Raw genomic sequence first — 18303 nt, 5'->3', positions numbered from 1 at the left:
CTCCATATCAGATCTGGATACAGCCTCTTTGTTTATTTGCTTTTTTAGGTATTTTTAATGTATTATATTTCATTTCAGTTTATATATTTTATTATGTTACTTTTTGACTTCACGCCAGATTAAACAATTTTGGTAATTGAATTAATTTTCTTTTTTAAATCAGGTCTCAGGCATTTCACCTTCTGCAATCCTACTTTCGTTTTCTTATTTTCCCTTACAGCAGCCAACTTTTCCTTTGTTAATGAGCTATTGCCCCTTTTATTCCTTGTTTTCAATCTATTCATTTGTTTATATATTTATTCTGTCATAAACAACAATAAAATTGACATTGTATCACTTATGATACAATAAAACACAAAAAAATTGGAGTTTTATGATTAGAAAACTTTTGGGAACACCTACCCTTATGATGTATGCGTCCGGGTCAATTAAATTTTAACTGTATTGTGCAAGAGAAGGATTTTAATTTCTCCAAAATGAATCTTACTGCGATTTTCTTGTTAAATCATTTGGAATCCTAAAACAACTTGTCTGGTTTTTGGTTGCACAAACAAGAAAAATCTGGTTCTCTTGTTGCTAACTTCCATATCAGTTCTGGCTGCAGACTGTTGGTTTATTTGGTATTTCATTTCATTTGGGCTTATACATTTTATTATTTTACATTTTGGGTTCAGGCTGCATAATGGAATTCTGGTAATTATGCAAATACCCTTTCTTTTTATCAGGGCACTGGCATTTTACCTTCTGGAATTCTAGATTTTCTTTTATTGTTTTGGCTTCCACTAGTCAATATTTTCTTTGTTTATGGACTGTTCACCACATTATTTTGACTTTAAATTTATTTGTTTATTCATTGGATTATTTATTCTGTCCTAAATAAAAACACATTTGACATAATATCCAATATGATACCTAAAACAGCAAATTGGAGATTTGTGATGAGAAAACTACCCTTATGATCTATCTTATGGGAAAAATGAAATTTAAGTGGGAGAGAAGAATTTTAAATGTCTCTAAAACAAGTTTAACTGCAGTTTTCTTATTAAAATCATTTGGAATTCAAAATCAGCAATCTTGGCCTGTTTTGGGTGCCGCAGACTAGAAAAAGCTGGTTCTCTTGTTACAGAGCTCCATATCAGTTCTGGCTACAGCCTCTTTGGCTGTGGTGGTTTTCTTTTTCTTTTTTTTTTTTTTTTTGTATTTTTTCATGTATTGCACTGCATTTCGGTTTATGAATTTTATTACGTTACATTTTGGCATCATGCCAGATAATGGATTTAAGTAAATGGATAAACGCTCTTCTTTAATCAGTGTGTAGGTTTTTTACCTTCTGGAATTCTAAGTTTGTTTTATTGCTTTGGCTTCCAGCTGCTACCTTTTTCTTTGTTTATGGGCTGTTCTGCACAGTTTTATGATTTTTAAATTTATTTATTTGTGTATTCTGTCAGAAAAACACACTTGACATAGTATCCCTATTGTACAGAAAAACCCAAGAAATTAGAGTTTTATGATTAGAAAACTACAAGGAACACCTACCCTTATGATCAATGTGTCTGGAAAAGTGAAATTTAAGCCTTTTGTAGTAGAGAAGATTTTTAAGTCTCACAAACCAAGTTTGACTGTGATTTCCTTGTTAAAATAATTCAGAATTATAATTTGTAGTAGAGAAGATTTTTAAGTCTCACAAACCAAGTTTGACTGTGATTTCCTTGTTAAAATAATTCAGAATTATAAAGCAACTTGACCTGTTCTGGGTGCAACAAACCAGAAAAATCCAGTTCTTTTTGCAAAGCTCCATATCAGATCTGGGAACAAAATCTTTGTTTCTTAGTATTTTGGTAATTTTATTCATCAATTGCATTTCCTTTTGGTTTATATTTTAACTATGTTACATTTTGCCTTCATGCCGATAATACAATTCAGGTAATTGGATTAATTTTCCTTTTTAATCAGGGTTCAAGCATTTTAATTCTTCAATTCCAGGTATTTTTTTTTTTTTTGGCTTCCAGCAGCTGCATATTTCTTTGTTTAGGGACTACTCCCAAATTTTTCCTTGTCTTAAATTTATTTGTATGCTTATTTATTTATTCTATGAAAAACAATACATTAGAAATAGTATCACTGTCGATACAAAGAAACAACAAACTGTCATTTTATGATTAAAAAACTGCAGGAAACACCTACTCTTATGATCTACTTGTCTGGAAAAATTGAAATTTAAGCCCTCTGTAGAAGAGAACGTTTTATGTTTCCCTAAATTGAGATTAACTGAGGTTTTCTTCCCAAACTCATTCAGAATGCTCAAGCAATTTTCCCAGATTTGGGTGGCACAAACAAAAAAAATACAGTTCTTTTGTTAATCACCTCCATATCAGATCTGTCTAGAGCCTCTCTTTGTTTGGGTTTTTTGTTTTTGACAGAATAAATGAACAAATGAATAAACAAATAAATTTAAAACCAGAAAAAATCTGGAGAACAGCCCATAAACAAAGGAAAATATTCTGCTGGTAGCCAAAACAATAAAACAAACCTAGAATTCCTGATTAAAACAACATCATTAACCCAGTACCTGAATTCCATCATCCAGCATGAAGCCGTAAGGTAACATAATAAAATTTATAAACCAAAATGAAATATAGCACATGAAAAAATGTAAAACAAACAAACCAAGATCAGTATCCAGATCTGATATGGAAATTTGAAACAAGAGAACTAGATTTCGCTGAGGTTTTTTTTGAATTTTATTTTAAAACGTATTTGAGAAACACAGAGACACACCACCACCACCCCTCCTACCTGCTGGTCCAGGCCCCCAAATGCCTACAAAGGCCGCCCAATCACCAGAGGGTCTGTTCCAGCCACACCTGACCCCGCCTCCACCCTCCCCCACCCAGGCAGGTGCTCCGCGACCACAACTGCCTGCAGAAGCTGCTGCAGCACCTGACCTCGCACAGCCTGACCATTGTGAGCAACGCGTGCTGCACGCTCTGGAACCTGTCGGCCTGCAGCACGAGAGACCAGGAGCTGCTGTGGGACCTGGGCGCCGTGGGCATGCTGCACAACCTGGTGCACTCTGGGCACAAAATGATCGCCATGGGCAATGCCGCTGCGCTGCACAACCTGCTGGCCTACCAGCCCGCCAGGCACCAGGCAGCCGCCACGGCCATGTCCCCCGGCACCTGCGTGCCCATCCTCTATATGTGCAAGCAGCGGGCACTAGAGGCAGAGCTTGATGCCCGGCACCTGGCGCAGGCGCTCGGCCACCTGGAGAAGCAGGCCCTGGCCGAGGCGGAGGCCGAGGTTGCAGCCGCCGCCAAGAAGCCACTGCTGCCCCTGTGGCACCTGGACGGGCTGGCGCGGTACTACGCCTCCGACTGGGGCTGCTTCGAGGATGACCACGACGCGCCCTCCCTGGCCGCCACCACCGCGGAGCCCGCCAGCCCAGCCATGCTCTCCCTCTTCCTGGGCAGCCCCTTCCTGCAGGGCCAGGCACTGGCCGCACCCCGCCAGCCCGCCGCAGTCTGGAGCCCGAGAAGGAGGAGGGCAGCAAGGCTGTTGTGGCGGCCAAACCCAAACCAAGCTGGTGCTGGCGGTCCGCCGAGCGACCATCTGATGGAGGACATCTCGGCCTTGCACACCTCGTCTGACTACAGCTTCAGCCTCAGCTCCGAGGATCCCGGGCAGGAGGTGCGCAGGGGTGGGGTGGGGTGGGGAGGGCAGGCGCATCCCCTGCTGCTCAAGGCAGCTCATGCCAGCCTGTCAGAGGACAGCCTCAACAACAGCAGCAGCAGCAGCGACGGCTACTGCCCGCGGGAACACATGAGGACCTGCCCGCTTGCCGCGCTGCCCAAGCACTGCAAGGAGCTCCTGGGCGGGCAGCCGCGGCCCGCTCGGCTCGACCATGGGCCCACCCGGGACGCCGCTGGCGCCAACGCCCGCGTGCGCACCATCAAGCTGTCGCCCACCTATCAGAACGTACCTCTGCTGGAGGCCGCGGGCAGGGCAGGCACCAGGGATCCTGGCGGCCCCCAGGCGGCCCCCAGGGCCTGGAAGCAGCACTGGCTGCCGTCTGAGGGCCTGAGCAGGTGCCCGAGAAGCTGGGCGCTGGCTGGCCGGCCACGGCCAACAGGGCGCTGCAGAGGCTGGTGGCGCAGGAGGGGCCCCTCTTCCTGACCCGCTGCAGCTCGCTGTCCTCGGCCGGACGCCCCGGCCCCAGCGAGGCCAGAGACCTGGACAGTGAGTCCTCCCTAGAGGGCCTGGAGGAGGCCAGCCCCAAAGAGGCGGAGCTGGACGGGGCGTAACGCGGGCCCCCGCCCATGGCCATCCAGGCCCGCCGGCGGGGCTGCGGCTGGCGCCTGGGCATGGAGCTCCTCGGAGAACTGTGTGCAGGAGACGCCGCTGGTGCTGAGCCGCTGCAGCTCCATGAGCTCCCTGGGCAGCTTCGAGAGAGCCCAGCCATCGCCGGTTCCATCCCCAGTGACCCCTGAGGCGGACTAGGCAGCAGCATGGTGAGCCCCAGGGAGCTGCCCAACAGCCTCGGGCAGACCATGCCGCCCAGCAGCAGTAAGACGCTGCCGGCCACACAGCCAGGCCAGCCCAAGGACAGCCAGGTCAGCCTGCAGTGGGAGAGCTACGGGAAGCGCTTCCTGGACATCCCCAACTGCCGGCAGCCCTGCCGCCTGCCTTCTGAGCTGGACGCCTGCAGCATCCGCTTCACCGTGAAGAAGCTGGACGAGAACTTCTGCGCCTCCAGACTCAGTGCGCTGGCCCTGCACGAGCACTACGTGCAGCAGGACCTGGAGCTGGGGCTACTGCTGCCCACCTGCCCCGACCTCCGCGCCAGCCACTGTCGGTGAGAAGAGGCCGCCGGACGCCAGGAGGGGCCGGCACCCACGGGCTCCCGCACCCGCACGGCCGCGGACCAGGAGCTGGAGCTGCTGCGTGAGTGCCTGGGGGCGGCCCTGCCCCTGCGGCTCTGCAAGGTGGCCTTGGCGCTGGAGCCCGACCGCAGGGCATTGCCCATCCCCGTCTACATGCTGGTGCCCGCCCCGGCCTAAGAGGACGACTTGTGCACCAACTCGGCCGAGGGCACTCCGGTCAGCTTCTCCAGCGCCGCCTCCCTCAGCGAGGAGACCCTGCAAGGGCCCACCAGGGAGCAGCCCGAGGCCGGCTGGACAGGCGGGAGCCCCCCGGCCTCACGGCCCCAGCCAGCCAGATCTCCAGGAACCGGCTCAAGGCCGGGGGCGATGGCCGGAGCCCGGAGCAGGGCCGGGGAACAGGCAGGAGCCGGACCGGGCTGGAGCTGCCACTGGGCTGGCCCGCAAGTGCCCACTTGGACCAGGCTGGGGGGGAGGGGGGAGGCAGTCCCTGTGCCTCAGGACGCCCACCAAGGAGGCCGTGTACTGCCTCTATCACTCTGAGGAGGCGCCGTCCTCGGCCGGGCCGCCCCCACGGCGACTGTCCACCATCCCATGGGCCCTGAGGTGGGGCGGGAAGGAGGCCCGGGCCCCAGCCAAGGCGGCCTCTCAGGCCCAGCCGCCCCCCCACCCCAGCCCAACCCTGGCTGATCACCAAGGAGACCCCCACCTTGCTATTCTCTGAGCTCTTCCGCCAGCTCGCTCAGCGATCCCGAGCCCTGTGAGCGGCCGGCCAGGCCAGCCACCTGGGAGGCCCGGAGCCCACGGTCCCCCAGGCCCTGCGCCAGGGACCACAGCTCCCCCAGGTCGTGCTCAGAGGAGGAGCTCCTGCACTGCTGCATCGGCTCAGCCCTGCCCAGGCGCCGCAAGGCCCGGGCTCTGGGCAGGACTAGTGGCCGGCAGAGGCACCCCAGGACTGCCTCGAGGAGGTGGCCGGCTCAGACCAGGCCTCGGACCTGGACAGCGTCCAGTGGCACACCATCCAGGAGGGTGCCAACTCCATCATCACGTGGCTGCACCAGGCGGCCTTCTCCAAGTCCGACTCCCTCCCTCCCTCCCTCCCTCCCTCCCTCCCTCCCTCCTTCCTTCCTTCCTTCCTTCCTTCCTTCCTTCCTTCCTTTCTTTTTGACAGGCAGAGTGGACAGTGAGAGAGAGAGAGACAGAGAGAAAGGTCTACAATTAAATAGATTTAAAACCAGAAAAAATGTAAGGATCAGCCCGTAAACAAAGAAAAAATCGTTTGCTGGAAGCCTAAACAATAAAACAAACCTAGAATTAAAGAAGGTAAAATGTCTGTTTCCTCATTAAAAAATATTAAATCCAATGACCTGAATTCCATTATCTGGAATGAAGGCAAAATGTAACATATTAAAATTTATAAACCAAAATGAAACAATATATGAAAAATGCAAAAACAAACAAACAAAGAGGCTGTAGCCAGAGGCTGTAGCAGGATCTGATACAGAGCTTTGCAATAAGCAAACCAGATTTTTCTGGTTTGTGCCACCCAAAACTGGCCCAGTTGCTTTAGCATTCCAAATTATTTTAACAAGTAAACCACAATCATACTTGTTTTTTAGAAACTTAAAATGCTTCCCTTATACAAAGGCTTAAATTTCACTTTTCTCAGACTCATGGATCATAAGGGTAGTTGTTCCCTGGAGTTTTCAAATCATAAAAAGACAATTTGTTGTGTTTTTGTATCATAAGCAATACAAAAGTCAAATGAGTTGGTTTTTTTGACAGAATAAATAAATAAACAAATGAATAAACAAATTTTAAGTCAGAAAATCAGAAAAAAGTGGGGAATAGCACATAAACAATGAAAAATTGGAACTGGAAGGTAAAATTACTATGTACTGATTAAAAAAAGAAAATTAAGCTAAATACATGAATTTTGTTATCTAGCATGAAGCCAAATTGTAACATACTAAAATTTATAAACAAAAATGAAATGTGATTCATGAAAATAATGCAAAGCAAACAAACAACCAAACCAGCCAAGAGGTTGTAGCCAAATCTGGTATGGAGCTATGCAAAAGGAACCAGATGTTTCTGGTTTGTGCCACCTAAAACCTTTCACATTGCTTTAGCATTCTAGATGATTTTAACAAGAAAACTGCAGTCAAACTCATTTTAGAGAAATTTAAATTCCTTCTCTTCAACAAAATGCTTAAATTTCTCTGTTCTCAGACACAAAGTTCAAAAGAGTAGGTGTTCTATGTAGTTTTCTAATCATGAAACTCCTACTAGTTGTGTTTTTGTTGTTTTTGACAGAATAAATGAATAAACAAATAAATATAAACAAGATATAAGGTAGGGAACAGCCCATAAATAAAGGAAAAACATCTGCTGGAGCCAAAACAATAAAACAAACCTAGAATTCCATAAGATAAAATACGTGTGCCCTGATTTAAAAAATTATCTAGTTACCAGAATTCCCTTATCCTGCATGAAGCCAAAATGTAACATAATAAAATTTATAAGCCAAAATGAAATGTAATACATGAAAAAATACCAAAAAAAAATAAATAAACAGAGGTTGTAGCCAGAACTGATGTGCAGCATAGCAAAAAGAGATTCAGATTTTTCTGCTTTGGGCCACCAAAACCTGGAGAGGCTTCTTTAGCGTTCTGACTGATTTTAATAAGGAAACTGCAGTCAAATTCATTTTGCAGAAATTTAAATCCTTTTCTTCTTCAAAAGCCCTAAATCTCACTTTTCCCAGACACATATCATAAGGGTAGGTGTTCCCTGCAATTTTCAACTCATAAAATCAATATTTATTGAATTTGATTGTATCACAAGAGATACTATGTCAAATGTGTTGTTTTTGACAGAATAAATAATGAATAAACAAATAAATTTAAAACCAGAAAAAATATGGTTACCAGCCTGTAAACAAAGGAAAAGGCAGCTCCTTGAAGTCAAAATCAACAAACAAACCTAGAATTCCAGAAGGTAAAATACCTGAGTCCTGATAAAATAAAAAATTTAATTTATTTCCTGAATCCCATTATTGGGTATAAAGCCAAAATATAACATAATAATATTTATAAAAAAGTGAAATATAATTCATGAAAAAATGCAAAAAATAAACTCATTTTGGAGAAGCTTTCAATATTTCTCTTCTACAAAAGGCTTAAATTTTATATTTCCCAGACAGATAGATCATAAGCATAGGAGTTCCCTGTAGTTGTGTAATGATAAAACTCAAATTTTTGTATTTTTTAATCATAAGGGATACTATATCAAATGTGTTTTGACAGAATCAATAAAAACAAACAAATGAATAAACAAATAAATAAATTTACAAATGAGAAAAAAAAAAGAGAAAGAAAAAGAAAATGAGTTCACCTCAGACCTCAGGTTTCCCTTTTAAAATAATCGGGAATGCTGCAGCAACACTTCATTAGCTGGTTTTGGGTGGTAAAAGCCAGAAAAATCCAATTCTGTTGCTACTAGTCATGATTAACAGACCAGGCCATATTTTCTTTCTTTTCTTCTTTTTAAAAATTTTTGTGTTGTATAAAGGAACGCCTCAAGCAAACTCAATTTCAATAACTGTGAAATCCTTCTGAACTGAAAAAGACTTAAATTTAACTTTTCCCAAATACACATATCAGAAGTGACTATATTCTCTGTATATTTCTAATAATAAAATTCAGATGTGGCATTTTTTATCTTCATTTATTCCATGTCAAATATGTTGTTGTTGATGACAGAAAAAGTAAATAAATATATTTTAAAAAATAGGAATCTCTGAGGGTAAAGGCACATAACCAAAAGGATGAGGAATGGCAGGGAGACAAAACATAAAAAAAAAAAAAATGAGGAATCCAAATGGTAAAGTGCATGTGTCATGATATGAAAAATAAGACTAAAATAAGCTAAAATAATAAAAGACTAAAATGTTTTAAAAATTACACAATAAAATGTACCACATGAAAGTTAAAACAAATAGAATGAAAATGTGGCCTGTTCTGTTAGTCATGGTTAGCAGCAATAGAACTGGATTTTTCTGGTTTCTACCACCCAAAACCAGCCAATGAAATGTTGCTCCAGCATTCCTGACTTCTTTAAAGGAAAATTTGAGGCAAACTCATTTAACATAACGGTGAAATCAGTCTATATTGAAAAAGGCTTAAATTTAAATTTTCCCAAATACATGAATTAGAAGTACAGGTGTTCTCTGTGTATTTCCAAGAATAAAATCTCAGATTTTCTTTTGTTTTTGTATCTTATGCTGTACTATGTCAAATATGTTGTTGATGACTTAAAAAACATTATCTAAAAAAAAATTTAGATAATTACCTAAATTATCTAAAAAACAAAACAAAACAGGGATCCATGAGGGGATTGGCACATAGCTAACAGGATCAGACAGCCACCAGGAAGACAAAACAATAACAAAACTGAGGAATCCAAAAGATGAAATGTGTGAGCCATGATTTAAAAAAAAAAAAAAGACCACATATTCAATTATATGTGCTAAACCATCACACAGAAAGCCAAAAAATAACACTAAAGTTTAAAAAAACTTCAAAATAAAATATACCATAGAAACAAAAAAATAAAATGTGGCAAGTTTTATTCATTGTGATTAGTAGTAACAGAAATGGAGTTTTCCAGTTTGTACCACCCAAAATTGGCTGATGAAATGTTGCTGTAGCATTCCTGGTTTTTTTTTAAATGGTAAACCTGAGGCAATCTCATTTTCAAAAACCATGAAATCCTATTGAATTGAAAAAAGGCATATTTTTAACTTTTCCCAAATAGATATATAAGAATTATATGTGTTTTCTGTATATTTCCAAGAATAAACCTGAGTTTTTTATATATATCTTAAGGTATACCATGTCAAATGTGTTGCTGTTGAACAGAAAAAACAAATAAATGTATTGAAAAAAACAGATTCCATGAAGAGAAAGGCACATAGCCCAAAGAATAAGGGAGGCAGCACTAAGTAAAAATAATAAATAAAAAACTGATAATCCAAAAATGAAATGCATGAGAGATGATTAACAACAACAATAACAACAAAACAAGACTACATATCAAATTAACTGAATCCACCATGAGGCACGAAGACAAATAAATGACAGACAACTGACTGAACACCAAAAAGGAAACCTGTTGAAGTGAAATGGACACTATGGGAAACGGTGACTTGATCAGCATAGCCCTGACTGTTAATGAACAACTTAATACATTATCCCTCTTAGTAGTTTTTTTGTCTGTTCTACTTAATATGACTGGTTTAATTCTGTAATTAATACACAGTTATTCTTAAGTGTTGAAAATTAACTGAAATGTGATCCCTGTTAAACATAAGAGTGGGGATAAGAGGGGGAAGAGATGTATAATTTGGGACATGCTCAAGCTGACTTGCCCCAAATGGTAGAGTTAGAAACATACCAGGGGATTCCAATTCAATCCCATCAAGGTGGCATGTACCAATGCCATCTCACTATTCCAAGTGATCAATTTCAGTTCACAATTGATCATAATGAAAGGACTAAGAGTCAAAGGGAGCACATAAACAAGTCTAGTACCTGCTAACACTAACCGATAGAATAAATAAAGGGGAAAGTGGTCCAACATGGGAAGTGAGATACTCAGCAGACTCATAGAATGGCAGATGTCCTAAATAGCACTCTGGCCTCAGAATCAGCCCTAAAGCCATTCGGATCTGGCTGAAAAGCCCATGAGAGTATTTCAGGCATGGAAAGCCAAGACATTCTGGCAAAAAGATCTCTGTGAGTGAGATCCCAGTGGAAAGAACAGGTCTTCAAAGAAGGAGGTACCTTTCTCTGAAGGGAGGAGAGAACCTCCACTTTGACTATGACCTTGTCTAAACAAGATAAGAGTCGGAGAACTCAGAGGGCTTCCATAGCCTTGGAAACTCATGACTGGAGCATAGGGAGATTACTGATGCCATAGACAGGAGTGTCAATTGGTAAAGTCAACATCAGGAGTCACTGTGCACTTACTCCTCATGTAGGATCTCTGTCCTTAATGTGCTGTGCATTGAGATTTAATGCTATAATGAGTACTCAAACAATATATTTCACTTTGTGTTTCTATGGGGGTGCAAACGATTGAAATCTTTACTTAATGCATACTAAACTGATCTTCTGTAAAAAAAATAAAAGAAATTATCAATTCCCAACTTGACTCTCACTGGGATTAAACATGACAATAGGTCTGATCTGATTTCATCATCATTAAAAAAAAATCATCTGTTATTTTTCACTTTATGTTTCTGTGTGGGAGCAAACTGTTGAAATCCTTACTTAAGGTATACTAAGCTGATCTTCTGTATATTAAGATAATCGAAAATGAATCTTGATGTGAATGGAAGGGGAGAGGGAGTGGGAAAGGGGAGGGTTGTGGGTGGGAGGGACGGTATGTGGGGGAAGCCATTGTAATCCATAAGTCATACTTTGGAAATTTATATTCATTAAATAAAAGTTAAAAAAATCAAAAAAATCTTAAAAAAAATAAAAAAATAGTGTAAAATAAAATATACCACGTGATAATTAAAAACTGAAAAGAAAGAAAATGTGACGTGGTCTGTTTAGTGACAACTGAACTGATTTTTTTGGTTTATACCACCCAAAACCAGCCAATTAAATATTATTCTAGCATTCCTGAATTTTTACTAAAAGTATAACCTGAAGAAAACTCATTTTCACTAGCTGTTAAATCCTTCTGTACTGAAAAGGCTTAAATTTAACTTTTTCCAAATAGACATCAGAAGTGTAGATGTTCTTGATATATTCCTAAGAATAAAATCTCAGATGTGTGAATTTCTTTGTTTTTAATGTTCAGTATTTCAAATGTGTTACTAATGACAGAAAAATAAATAAATATATTTTAAAAATGGGAATCCGTGAGGGGAACAGCCCATAGCTATAAGGATAACTACAGCTCACCAAAAATTTCACATAAGTGAAAAGATAAGGGAGCTGAAAGGAAGCCAAAACAATAAAACAGAAGAATCCAAAAGACTTGATGACAGAAAAAAATGAGTTAATATGTTAAAAAATGTGAATCCATGAGGGGAATGGAACATGGCCAGAAGGATAAGGGAATTTGCAAGAAGTAAAAACATTTAAAAAAGGAATTCAAAAGTGAAATTAGAGAGTCATGATTAAAAAGTTTTTAAAAAACCCATTATCCAAATATGAATTCCAAAATTGGGCATGAAGCCAAATAACAGACAGATTAAAGTATAAAAACAAAACAAAACAAAATATACCACACACACAAAAAGATAAAATGAAAGAAAAGTTGGCATGTTTTGTTAATCCTGTTTAATAGTAACACAACTGGACTTTTCCAGTTTGTACCACCCAAAGCCAGCCAATGAAATGTTGCTCTAGAATTCATGATTTTTTTAAAAGGAAAGCCTGCGGCAAACTCAGTTTCAAAAAAGTGAAATCATTCTGTACTGAAAAACGCTTAAATTTAACTTTTCCTTAGAAATATATCAGAATTCTAGGTGTTCTCTGTGTATTTCTAAAAATAAAATCTCAGATGAGGGTTGTTATTTGTATCTTAAAGTGTACCATGTCAACTGTGATGTTGTTGATGAAAGAAAAAATAAATAAATATATTACAAAATGGAAATCCAAGAGTGGAATGGCACATGGTGCAAAGGATTAAAGAGCCACCAGGAAGCCAAAACAATAAAAAACCTGAGGAATCCAAAAAGTTAAATGTGTGAGCAATGATTTAAAAAAAATACCACATATAGAATTACATGAATTCCACCACTGGGCAAAAAAACAATTAAATAACAAATTAAAATTTTTAAAGAATCCAAAATACAATACACGACCCAAAAATTTCAAAAAAAAAAAAAAAAAAAAAGAAAGAAAGAAAATATAGTCTGGTCTGTTAATTGTGGTTAGTAACAACAGATTTGGATTTTCTTGGTTTGTACCACAGAAAGGTGGCCAATGAAATATTGTTCGAACATTTCTGATTTTTCTAAAAGTATAGCATGAAGCACACTCATTTTCAATAACCATTAATATCTTCTTTAGTGGAAAGTCTTAAATTTAACATTTCCCAAATATGGATAGCAGAAGTGTAGGTGTTCTCTGTGTATTTTTAAGAATAAAATCTCAGATGTGGGGTGTTTTTTGGTATCTGAAGATATACCATGTCAAATGTGTTGCTGTTGATGACACCAAATTTGAATAAATGTATTTAGAAAATGGGAATCCCTGAGGGGAAAGGCACATACCCAAAAGGATAAAGGAGCCACAGGAAGTGAAAACAATGAAAAAGGAAAAAGAAAAAGAGCAAGAAATCCAAATAGTGAAATGATTAAAAAAAGAGAGAGAGAGAGAAACTGCATATCAATTACATGAATTTCATCATCAGGCAGGAGGCCAAAATCATAACAGGTGAAGAGTTGAAAAATATTCTGAAATAAAACGTACCACAGAAAAATTTAAAAAGAAAGAAAATGTGGTCTGATCTGTTAATCATGGTTTCTACAACAGAACTGGATATTTTCAGTTTTACCAGCTAAAAGCAACCAATGAAATGTCATTCTAGCATTCCTGATTTTTTTAAATGGAAAACCTGAGGCAAACTCATACATAACCATGAAACCCTTCTGTACTGAAATGGCTTAAATTTAACAGTTCAAAAATATTCCTATCAGAAGTGGAGGAGTTCTTTGTATATTTCTAAGAATAAAATTCAGATATGGGGTGTTTTCTTGTATCTTAATGTATACCATGTCAAATACATTATTGTTGATGATAGAGAAAATAAATAAATACATTTTAAAAACAAGAATCCGTGAGGAGAACGGGACATGGCCAAAACGATAAGGGAGCCAGCAGGAAGCCAAAACATTAAAAAAAAAAAACCTGAGGAATCCAAAAGGTGAAATGCATGAGCCATGATTAACAAAATAAAAAGAAGAAAAAAGAAAAGAACATATATCCAATTACATGAATTCCTCCATCAGTGATGAAACCAAATGAATAACATACTAAAGTATATATAAAAATTCTCCCCCAAAATATACCACACACAAAAGGAGGAAAAAGTGAGAGAAAGAAAAGTTGGGCTGGTCTTTTAATTCTGTTTAATAGCAACACAACTGATGTTTTCTGATTTGTACCACCCAAAGCCAGTCAATGAAGTGTTGCATTAACATTCATGATTTTTTTGGATAGAAAAACCTGAGGCAAACTCATTTTTAAAAAGATAAAAATCCTTGAGTACTGAAAAAGGCTTAAATTTATCTTTTCCCGTATGCATACATCAGAAATGTAGGTATTCTCTGTATTTCTCTAAGCACAAAATCTCAGATGAAGGTTGCTATTTGTATCTTAATGTATATCATGTCAAATGCAATGTTGTTGATGACAGAAAAAATAAATGAATATATTAAAAATGGGAATCCCTGGGATCTATGGCACATAGCCAGAAGGAAAAGAGAGCCGGTAAGAAAGCTAAAGCAATAAAAACAAAACCAAACAAACAAACAAAAAAGCAACCTCCTGAATCCAAATGTTGATAAACATGAGCCATGATAAGAAAACAAAAAGACCACATATCCAATTGCATTAATTCCACCATGTGCTATGAAGTCAAATCAATAACAAACTAAAACTAAAAAAGAATCCAAAATAAAATATATAAAACAAAAACTAAGAAAAGAAAATGTCACCTGGTCTGTTAATATGGTTAGTAGCAAATGATCTGGATTTTTCTGGTTCGTACCACCCAAAACCAGTCAATAAAAAGTTACTCTAGCTTTCCTGATTTTTAAAATGAAAACCTGAGGCAAACTTATTTTGAATAACTCTGAAAGAAATACTTCTGTCCTGATAATAGGCTTAAACTTAACTTTTCCCAAATGCATATTAGAAGTGTAGGTGCTCTCTATAGGTTTCTAAGCATAAAATCTCCAACCTTGGGGTGATTTTTATGTCTTAAGTTATTCTATGTCGAATATGTTTTTATTGATAACAAAATAAATAAATAAATTTAAAAACAGGAACCACTGAGGAAAACTGTCCATAGCCAAAGAATAAGTGAGCCACTATGAAGCCAAAACAATATAAAAAGAGGAATCTGAAAGTTGAAATGTTTGCATCAAGATAAAAAAGACCACATATCGAATTATATGAATTCGACTATCCATACCCTAGCCAAAATATTAACAGAATAAAGTGTAAAAAATTCTAAATTAAATATACAGCATGAAATTAATAAAAAAGGAAATCGTAGGCTTATCTGTCATTGCAGTTACTAGCAACAGAACTAGATTTTCCTCATTTTTAGCACCCAAAACAGGAATAGAAAAGTTGCTCTAGAATTCCTGAATTTTTTAAATGAAAAATGGAGGCAAACTCATTTTCAATAAACCTAAGATCATTCTATTCTTCAAAAGACTTTAACTTTTCCCAAATATCCCAAATATGTATTTCAGAAGTGTTTTTCTAAGAATAAAATCTCAGGTTGATGCTATTTTTGTATTTAAGGAATACAATGTACATGTGTGGTTATTGATGACAGAATAAATTAATAAATAAACTTAAAAAACAAGAACTCATGATTGGAATAGCCCATAGCCAAAAGATAAGAGAGCTGTTAGGAAGCCAAAACAAGAAAACAAACCTAGGAATCCAATAAGTGAAATGCCTGAATCAAGATAAAAAAAAAATCCAAATATCCAATTACATGAATTCAAAATCTGAGTGAAGCCAAAAAGTAACAGACTAAAATTTTAAAAAGCCAAAATAAAATCTACCACACAAAAAAGAAAAATAAAAAAGAGGAAGTAGCCTGATCTATAATAGTGGTTTGTAGCAACAGACCTTGATTTTTAGTGTGTATACCATCCAAATTCGGGACAATCAAAAGTTGATCTAGCATTTCTGATTTTCAGAAAGGAACAATGGACGCAAATTCATTTTCAATACCCGTAAGACCTTCTGTTCTGTAGAAGCCTTAAATTTAACTTTTCCCATATACATATTTCAGAAGTGTAGGTGTGGGGGGCCGGCGCTGTGGTGTAGTGGGTAAAGCCAGCACCTGCAGTGATGGCATCCCATGTGGGCACCAGTTCGAGTCCTGGCTGCTCCACTTCCAATCCAGCTCTCTGTTGTGGCCTGGGAAAACAGTATAAGATGGTCCAAGTCCTTGGGACCCTGTACCCATGAGAGAGACCTGGAAGAAGCTCCTGGCTCCTGGCTTCAGATCACCTCAGCTCTAGCCATTGTGGCCAGGTGGGGAGTGAACTACTGAATGGAAGACCTCCCTCTCTCTGCCTCTGCTTCTCTCCATGTGTAACTCTAAAGTTTCAAATAAATACATAAATCTTAAAAAAATAAGTGAGGTGTTCTCTATATTTTGATTAGAATAATAGGTGTATTTTTATATTTAAGGTATTCAATGTCACATTATCATGGTTGATGACAGAATAAATAAAGTAATAAAGTTAAAAAACAGGAACCCATGATTGGAACAGCCCATAGCCAAAGGATAAGGGAGCTGCTATGAAACCAAAACAATAAAACAAATAGGAATCTAAAAGGTAAAATGTCTGACCCATAATAAAAAAAAAAAAACATATCCAATTACATGAATTTCATCATCCATCATGAAGCCAAAAAAAAAGACTAAATTTAAAATTAAAAAACTCAAAATAAAGTGTATCAAATGAAGAAAAAGAAAGTTGTTGGGGCCAGCCCTGTGGCGCAGTGGGTTAATCATCTGCCTAGGGTGCCCCCATCCCATGTGAGCGCTGGTTGTAGTCCCGGCTGTTCCTCTTCCGACCCAGCTCTCTGCTGTGACCTGGGAAAACAGTGAAGGATGGCCCAAGTCCTTTGGGCCCCTGCACCCACATGGGAGACCATGAAGAAGCACCTGGCTCCTGGCTTCAGATCGGCGCAGCTCTGGCCATTATGGCCATGGGGGGTGAACCAACAGACAAAAGATCTTTCTCTCTGTTTCTCCCTCTCACTCTCTGTAACTCTACCTCTCAAATAAATCAATAAAAATCTTTTAAAAAATAAATAAATAAATAAACAAACAAACAAATAAAAGAAAGTTGTGGCCTGATCTCTAATTCCTGTTTAGTAGCAACAGAACCAGATTTTTTCAGTTTATACCACCCAAAACAGGTGAATCAAAAGTTGCCCTCTCATTCCTGAATTTTTGAAAAGAAAAACTGGGGTAAACTCATATTCAATAATCATAGGATCCTTCTGTTCTGCAAAAGGCTAAAATTTAACTTTTCCCAAACACATATATGAGAAGTGTATGTGTTATCTATATTTTTTAAGCATAAAATCTCCAATGTGGGGTGTATTTTTGTGTCTTTAGGTTTTGCATGTCAAATACGTTCTTTTTGATGACAGAATAAATAATTTAAAAACAGGAACACTTGAGTGGAAAAGCATATTTCCAAATTATAAGAGAGCCACTATGAAGCCAAAACAATAAAAAAGACCATATATCTAATTATATGAATATCCCCATCCATCTCCTAGCCAAAATATTAACAGACTAAAGTGTAAAATATCCAAAATTAAATGTACCACAAGAAATTAATAAAAAAAACACACACAAAGAAACTGTGGCTTTATCTATCATTGTGGATAATAGCAACAGAACTGGATTTTCCTGGTTTGTACCACCTAGGTATTCCCTGTTTTTTCTAAGCATAAAATATCAGAAGTAGGGTATTACTTTGTATCTAAGGTATATAATGTCACATGTGGCATTGTTGATGACGGGATTAATTAATTAATTAATTAATTTAAAAAACCAGTAAACCAATAGGATAACAACCCATAGCCAAAGGATAAGAGCTTTATTTAAAATATTCATGTGGTACATTTTATCTTGAATTTTTTTTCAGTCATTTTTTATTGTGGAATTCATGTAATTTGATATACAGACTTTTTTTTATCATGGTTCAGGCATTTCATATGTTGGATTCCATTATTGTTGTTGTTGTTGTTGTTGTTTTGGCTTCCTAGTGACTCCCATATCCTTTGGCTATGGGCTGTTCCCCTCATGTGTTCTTGTTTCTGAATTCATTTATTTACTTATTCTGTCATCATGTTATATGTATTTGGAAAACTTTAAATTTAAATCTTTTGCAAAACAGAATGATCTTATAGTTATGGAAAATAAGTTAGCCTCCATTTGACATTTTAGTGTAATAAAAATACAGAGAACACCTATACTTCTTTTTTTAAGATTTATTTATTTGAAACTTAGAGTTACACACAGCGAGAAGGAGAGGCAGAAAGAGAGGGAGGTCTTCCATTCGGTGGGTCATTCTTTTAAAAGAGTTAGCTCTTTTAAAAGCATCAGGAATGCTAGAGCAACTTTTCAT

The 18303-nt window shown here is 38.9% G+C and overlaps 1 long non-coding RNA gene and 1 pseudogene across 23 annotated transcripts in view; one reads left to right on the top strand and one right to left on the bottom strand.

Annotated features, from left to right (window-relative positions):
* The window catches only part of LOC103346136 (uncharacterized), a 331605-nt gene that overhangs the window by 150608 nt on the left and 162694 nt on the right, over positions 1–18303 (bottom strand). The gene's annotated exons all lie outside the window — the stretch shown is intronic.
* Positions 2869–5965, top strand: LOC138844579 (adenomatous polyposis coli protein 2 pseudogene; annotated as a pseudogene).

This window comes from Oryctolagus cuniculus, chromosome 12 (genome assembly GCF_964237555.1).
Source record: "Oryctolagus cuniculus chromosome 12, mOryCun1.1, whole genome shotgun sequence".
Classification (NCBI taxonomy): Eukaryota; Metazoa; Chordata; class Mammalia; order Lagomorpha; family Leporidae; genus Oryctolagus; species Oryctolagus cuniculus.
This window is presented reverse-complemented; position numbering and strand designations above follow the sequence as displayed.